This window comes from Panthera uncia, chromosome X, assembly GCF_023721935.1.
Source record: "Panthera uncia isolate 11264 chromosome X, Puncia_PCG_1.0, whole genome shotgun sequence".
Classification (NCBI taxonomy): Eukaryota; Metazoa; Chordata; class Mammalia; order Carnivora; family Felidae; genus Panthera; species Panthera uncia.
This window is the reverse complement of record NC_064817.1, coordinates 86,414,437-86,421,281: the sequence shown is the minus strand read 5'-3', so window position 1 is coordinate 86,421,281 and position 6,845 is coordinate 86,414,437. Positions and strand designations below refer to the sequence as shown.

Below are 6,845 nucleotides of genomic sequence, written 5' to 3'. Positions count from 1 at the left end.
AAAGTAGAAAAAAGAGGGAGAAAAAAACCCTGCAATAATGTAAAACAAATCACAAGGAGGATTATAATGATCTTATTATAATTATGTGCAAACTTAATGAATATGATTTATAAGTCAATGTGTGATTATTATGCTAACTTTGGGTTGCCTGACTTAGTGTTAGAAAGGACAAGATCCGTTAATTCATCCAAGAGAAAATGTTTACTGAGCATATATTCTGTGTCAGGCATTGTGATAGGTACTGGGGATGTAATGGTGAGCAAAATATCATAGCATGATGGTTGACAGTATGGTTGACTCTGGCACCAGCCTCCCTGGGTTTGAATCCTGGCTAAGTCATTTTTTAGTTTTGTGAACTTGAGCAAGCTATTCTGCCTCTCTGGGTCTCACTTTCCTCTCCATAGATGGCAATGATAATGCCTCCTGGAGTTGCCATGAGAATTAAATGAGTTAATATTTGTAAACTACTGAGCAAATTGCCTGACATGTAGTGAAAGTTGCATGTGTGTTTTTTAAACAGCAAAGACTTTGACCATCTCTGTCCCTAAGGAACCAAGAGTTCAGTGGGAGAACTAACTTTAATCTAAAAAGCACCCCAAGTAAATGTGCAAGCTCAGTCAGTGCTACAGAGAAGACTTGCATGGATCTATGAGAGCTTGCTTTCTGCGGATTTGACCAGAGAAGGGATCTCTGAGGAAGTGATATCTGAGCTGAGGATAAGCAGGAGTAAATTAGGCAAAAGCCATATTTTTGGAGGAGCATGATGAGTGACTGTGTGTTTCCTGTCTGGCTAAGTAGTCTGTTTCATGAGGGTGTGACCCTAGTCTCAAACTTCTACATTCTCCATCATGCCCGTTAAGCATGATAGGCATCCCGGACAAGTCTAGTGATGTTTGTGAAAATCAAGAGCTGCCATTCTGGAGGCTAATTCTTTCCTCCTGCCTCACTCCCCCAAATCTGGGAAAATCTTCACAAACCAACTGCACAAAGAGTGTTTGTGGGTGTTAAAGCACTCTTTCTAGAAAGAAGTCAAGGCCACTGAAGGGAAACAGCAGTTTGGATGATGGATGTTAACTCTCTTTGTTAGCATACTGGCTGCTGTATTCTTTCAAAAGCATTTGCTCTGCGGACTCAGCCTTAGGAATCTAAGAAGCTGTGCTCATCACAGAACACTATAGGCTGAGGCTCCTCTTGCTTCCCTGTGGTGTTCAATTCTGAAGCCCAGGATCCTCTAGAGGGGCATTCTTGACAAACTGAAGTCTCCATTTCATCACATGTGGCTAAAGGATCGGAATCATCAGGCACCTGCAACAATTTTATTTCCAGGATTCTTTCTCTTGTCAACTACAGATCAGGAAACAAATGTATGAAAGCAGATATCTTTTTTCCTCATCCAAAATTGGAGCAGCTGACATCATTTGCAGTCTGGAACTGCTGAAAACCTTGAACAATCCATTTCAGGGCACTTTCTAGAGAACGTTTCCATCCGGTGTAGAGATTGTACCAATTCAGCCTCAGGACCCACCGTGTTGCTTACAGCTTTGCAGTTTATTTTAAGAGGTTTTGTGTGTACTTGTAAAAAACAATAAACAGATAAAAATAAACAACAGTGCATCACTGAGGATTGTATTCTTTGTTTGCAAGCCACTGAAGACTCAATTCAAATTGTCTTAACCCCAAAAGGGGAAATTACTGGCCAATGCCACTGTATAGTTCAAGAGTAAACCCAGCTTTGGGTGAGCTTCATTCTGCTCAGTTGCCTGCTCACTCTTCTTCTCTCTCCATTTCTCTCCTCCACTTCATTTGTTAGGACTCCGTTCTCAGGTAGAGTCCCCCTTCTTGCTCCAAAGAAGGACTTAGCTGCTACTTCCAGGGCTACATACTACCTTGTCATGGCAAACAAGGAAGAAGCTTACCTTCCTCAGTACTCCCAGCCAAAGTCTTCAGATTACGTCTTATTTGAACAGCCCAAATCATATACCACCCCAAAACAATCACCGTGGACAAGGGATGAAATGAGCGGTTATCCTAGGTCATGTGTTCCACCTGGAATAGAGTCAGCTGCTTCAAAACAGGTATCCCCAAATGGGAATCAGGATTGGTGGGAAGAGACAAAAATGGAAATGCATAGGGGGAAGTCAAACAAAAATGGAAATGCATAGTGGGAAGTCAAACAACAAACACCCACTTTGTGCAACAATAACCGTTGCTTATATTAGATAAGTGTCTCCACTTTAAACTTGAAGTCCTTTTCTATTCATTAACACACTGGAACCTTGCAACAGTCCTTGAAGGGAGCTAAGACTGGACATATTATTCTCATGTAGCAGAGGAAACTGAAACCCAGATGAGTTGAGTGAATTGGGTAAGTCTGCACAATTGCATGGTGAGTGACAGAAACACTTGACTCTCATCCTATAGAAATCTGTATTTTTGGAACTTCAAATCCACATATTGGGCTGTGTTTATTTTATCTTATTTTTTAACCCCATATCTCATTCCCCCTCTTATGCCACATACCGGTAGCCATTCTGGTATGTTTAACGTGTAGCTTTTTTTGTTCAAATGTGTTTTCAAACTCTGTGTTCTTGTTTTGTGGGCATGTATTCTTTATATAAGTAGTACTGTGCTGTACATCTCATTCTGTTTCTTACTTTTTTCACTCAGCATTATGTTTTTAGAGCAATCCACATTGCTGTGTGTATATTTAATCTGTTACTTCCGACTGCTGCATAATTCTCTATGGCACGTATCCACCACATTTTATCTATCCACTCTTTCAGTCAAGGATTTCCACTGGAATTCTGCTGAACTTCCACCAGCACAAATGACACTGCTATGAACATCTTCATACATGTCCCTCTACAGGCTCGTTTTGGAATATTTCCACATATGCAGGAGCAGAATTGTTGGGTGAGAGGACGTGCGTGTGTTTAATGTGACTACGTTAACTATGTAACCCTCAGGCCAGTGAGGTTTTCCTTGGCCACTCTTTTTTCAGTTTCAACTCCCATGGAACATTTCGTATTTCCCTTTCCTGCTTTACTTTCTCTGCTTAGCACTTATAATTATCTAATAAATGAAATATTTGGATATTATCTTTATTATCTTGTAATAATTATAAATATATAATTACGTCATATAATTATATTATTTAATTATATAGCAAATATTATGTTATAATTATTATTATAATATGTAATATAATTATATATCAATATAATTCTTATATTATATTATAATTATTATTTTGATAGTAAGATTCCAAGAGATTTGTGTCTGTGTCTTTCACTGCTTATATCCCAAGCACCTAGAACGGTTCTCGACACATGAACGGTGTTCAATAAATATTCATCGAGTGAATGGAGTAGTGCCAAATTGTTCTCCAGAATAGCTGAACTAGTCTACATTATGCAGAACATAAGATTTCTTATATCCCCACATCCTCATCAATACATTATCGACTTTTTAATTTTTGCCAGCCTGAGAGCTGCTTAGTTAACTTGTGTTTCTGTAATTACTAATGAGTTTGAACACTTCTTCATGGACGTCATTCTAAGTGCTGCCCTTGGTAGTGAGCTCTTTGTTACTACAGGGGAACATCAAGCACTGTCAAAGATTCCCGAAGAAATGCCTTGGGCTGCACGTCTACATCCTTAGCAAAAAGCAAGCACAGTCAGGATGTCTATCTATTTTGCAAAGAACACTCTAAAACCCAAGACCACAAGAGTTTCAACTCTACCTCCCAAATCATGTATCATTTGGCTGCTAGAAACTCATCAACGGAACCTGTGGAAGAAGTCAAAATTCCCTGGTGTTCTTCGCTTAATGAACATAAAACTGTCAGAATAGCCATGTCCCCCACCCCATTGACCCCAGTTAACACACCCAAGGAAGTATGTGTCCCAGGATTAGCTCATAAATGAAGCTCAACTTTCATATGCCACACCCTCCCTTTCTAGACCCGTTCCACATGCTCTCAGCCCACAGTAGAAGGCAGGCATCTTCTTCTCCGGTCTGAGCAGCATGGTTTGCCAAATGGGCAAAAGCTTAGGATCAAGCAGACAAAGCTCTGAAGATTATCCATTTCACTTTTATTAATCGTATCAGCAATTAGATTCAGAGACTGCGATAAAGTTTATGCTGGAAGGAAGAACAGAGTGTTGGAGTGCACAGCAGATCGCTTGACCTGGTCTGGGAAAGGAGAAACGGGAGCAGATGAGACAGAAGGAAGGTTCCTTGGAGGCATAGCGCTTGAACTGAAACTGAAAGATCAAGTAGAAGCGTACCAGAAGGATTGGGGGAGGGAGCCAAAAAGAACAGCATGTGCACATTCCAAAAACTTATAGGTAGCTCACTGTGGCTTACAATGAGAGGAGGAAGGTGTGGTAATAGACATTAGCGCTTTTTGCCAACTATCCCCGTTTCTCTCCTGCTTGGGATTCTCTCTCTCTCTCTCCCTCTCTCTCTCTGCCCCTCCCCTGCTCTCTCTCTCTCTTAAAATAAATAAACATTAAAAAAGAAGGTGTTATGGAAATTCTCAAATGCCACATGAATGATAATAAGTAGGTGCTCAGCCATTTCTACTCCTCCAGTGTGGTGCGATTTTCCGGCCGAGGTATGACACTCCCTGAGGGCTGATGAGACCTCACAATTGCAGACGTGACTGAGGCTGATGTAAATCTGAAGGCCTACCCCCTCGTAGACACCCACCTCACCAAGAAAGCCCTGGCCCTTGTTTGGCAGTCCTGTAACTACAAGCAGCTTCGGAAAGGAGCCAGTGAAGCCGCCAACCCCCTCAACAGGGGCATCTCTGAGCTCACGCTGACGGCCGCAGACCCAGAGCCCCTGGAGATGACCCTGCACCTTCTGCTGCTGCGGGAGGATTAAGAATGTGCCCTGTGCGTTCATGCACTCTGAGCAGGCCCTGGGGCGGGCCTGTGGGGTTGCCAGGCCTGTCATCGCCTGTTCTGTCACCATCGGAGAGGGCTTACGGCTGAAGCAGCAGTCGGTTCAGCAGTCCACTGAAAGCCTCTTGGTCTAAAACCGGTGGTCTCTGCCCCACTCGTCACTGAGTCCTCAACCTGGGGTCGTGTATCATATTGTGTGTGTTAGTGCGTAGTATCTCCAGCTGCCCTCTCTTGTTGTGTGATAGCACTGAATCTGGTTTTTGCATTCCTGTATTGTTTTTGTTTTGTTTTATAGGTTGTTGTCCATATAGTACCCCCCCACACACACACACCCCAATCTCCCTCTCTACTCTCTCTCGCTCTCTGCCATTTTATCCTCCCTTTTGAGAAACAATCACATGTCAAAACAGGTGGAAGCAGAGTGATGACACCATTCAAAGGCAGGGAAGAGCCAGGAGAGAGATTTGGTTTCAGCTTTTAAGCGCTAACTTCCTGTTGTGTGGGGAGCATGTTGGAAGTAAACGCTGTTTGCTTTGTCTCCCTTGTGCCTAGAGTACAAAATCCTTCCATACATGTTTGCTCTCTAGGGGTTTATGTACCATTTGGGGAGAAAAGCATATATCCCGTGAGGTTGCTAGGTGTATGTCCAAGTGTCATTTGCTAATATGCCCCTGCTTTCTGCTTTGGAGATGTGATATTATCCCCCCCCCTCTTCCCCAACTCCCAACTGTGCCCCTGAGGGTGGCAGGGCAGCAACATACCAAAGAGATGTGCTGGAGAATCCCAGAAACTGCCTGGCTGAGTTAGACATGGGACAGTTGACTTAGGTCTTGAAAGAAAGAGTCAAGAGTGGCAAGAAAAAAAAAAGGGTCAACTGGTACTGGAATGAAGAAGTCTGGGCAAATCATGGAGACTTGACTGGAAGCTATAACAGGATGCCGGAATCCAAAGGAACATCCTCTCTAGTGGATGGAGATGTCTTCAGGGGGTACCTGGTACCAGCTCCGAGAGCTCTTACTCCTGTTTCCTGCCACAATGTGGGTCAGATGTATGTGTTCTTTATCACATCAGAAGGACGGTGCTAGCGTGTCATTCTTGTGAGCATTGTAATGTAGAAATATAGTCATATTCTCCCCCAAAATGGTAATAAGTATTTTCATGGGGAACAAAATAGACATAAGGAGGAGGGGAGAGTTGTCAAGAGACATTCAGGAATTCTTTGGCCTGAAGAGAAACTACAGAGCTTTGTCTGATTCATGGTGGCATCAGTAGGGACTTTCCAATTTCTGGGAAACTTAACCCTACAAAGAAATTATTTCCAGTGGCTTGGTGTCGTGGAGATTTAGCTGACTTGAGCCAGAAGTAGGGGATTTGGAGGAAGTCTGCCTAATCGCGGGCAGTGGGAAATTGGGATAGAGCCAATGTAAATGTGGCAGGCTGGGAAACATTTTTGCAGACAGAAAGCATTTAAACAATTTTTTATTGTGGTGAAATATACATAACATAAAATTTACCATTTTAACCATTTTTAAGTATTCATTTCAGTGGTATTAAGTACATTCACATTGCTGTGCAACCATCACCCATATCCATCTCCAGAACTTTTTCATTATCCTAAACTGAAGCCCTGTATTCATTAAACAATTACTCTTCATTGCCCCCTTCCCCCCGCCCCACCCCTGGAGACCACTATTCTACTTTCTGTCTCTATGAATTTGACTATTCTTGGAACTGCATGTAAGTGGGATCAAATAGCGTTTGTCCTTTTATGTCTTGTTTATTTCACTTTGTGTAATGTCTTCAAGGTTCATCCATTTTGTAGCATGGGTCCAATTCATTCCTTTTTAAGGCTGAAAAATACTGCATTGTATGTATATATCACATCTTGTTTATCCAGTCATCCATTGATGGACACGTGAGCAGTTTCCAGCTTTT

At 42.3% G+C, this 6,845-nt stretch overlaps 1 pseudogene; it reads left to right on the top strand.

Moving 5' to 3' along the window:
- The first annotated feature begins 277 nt into the window (after positions 1-277).
- Positions 278-5,044, top strand: LOC125931363 (NHP2-like protein 1; annotated as a pseudogene).
- The last annotated feature ends 1,801 nt before the right edge of the window (positions 5,045-6,845 follow it).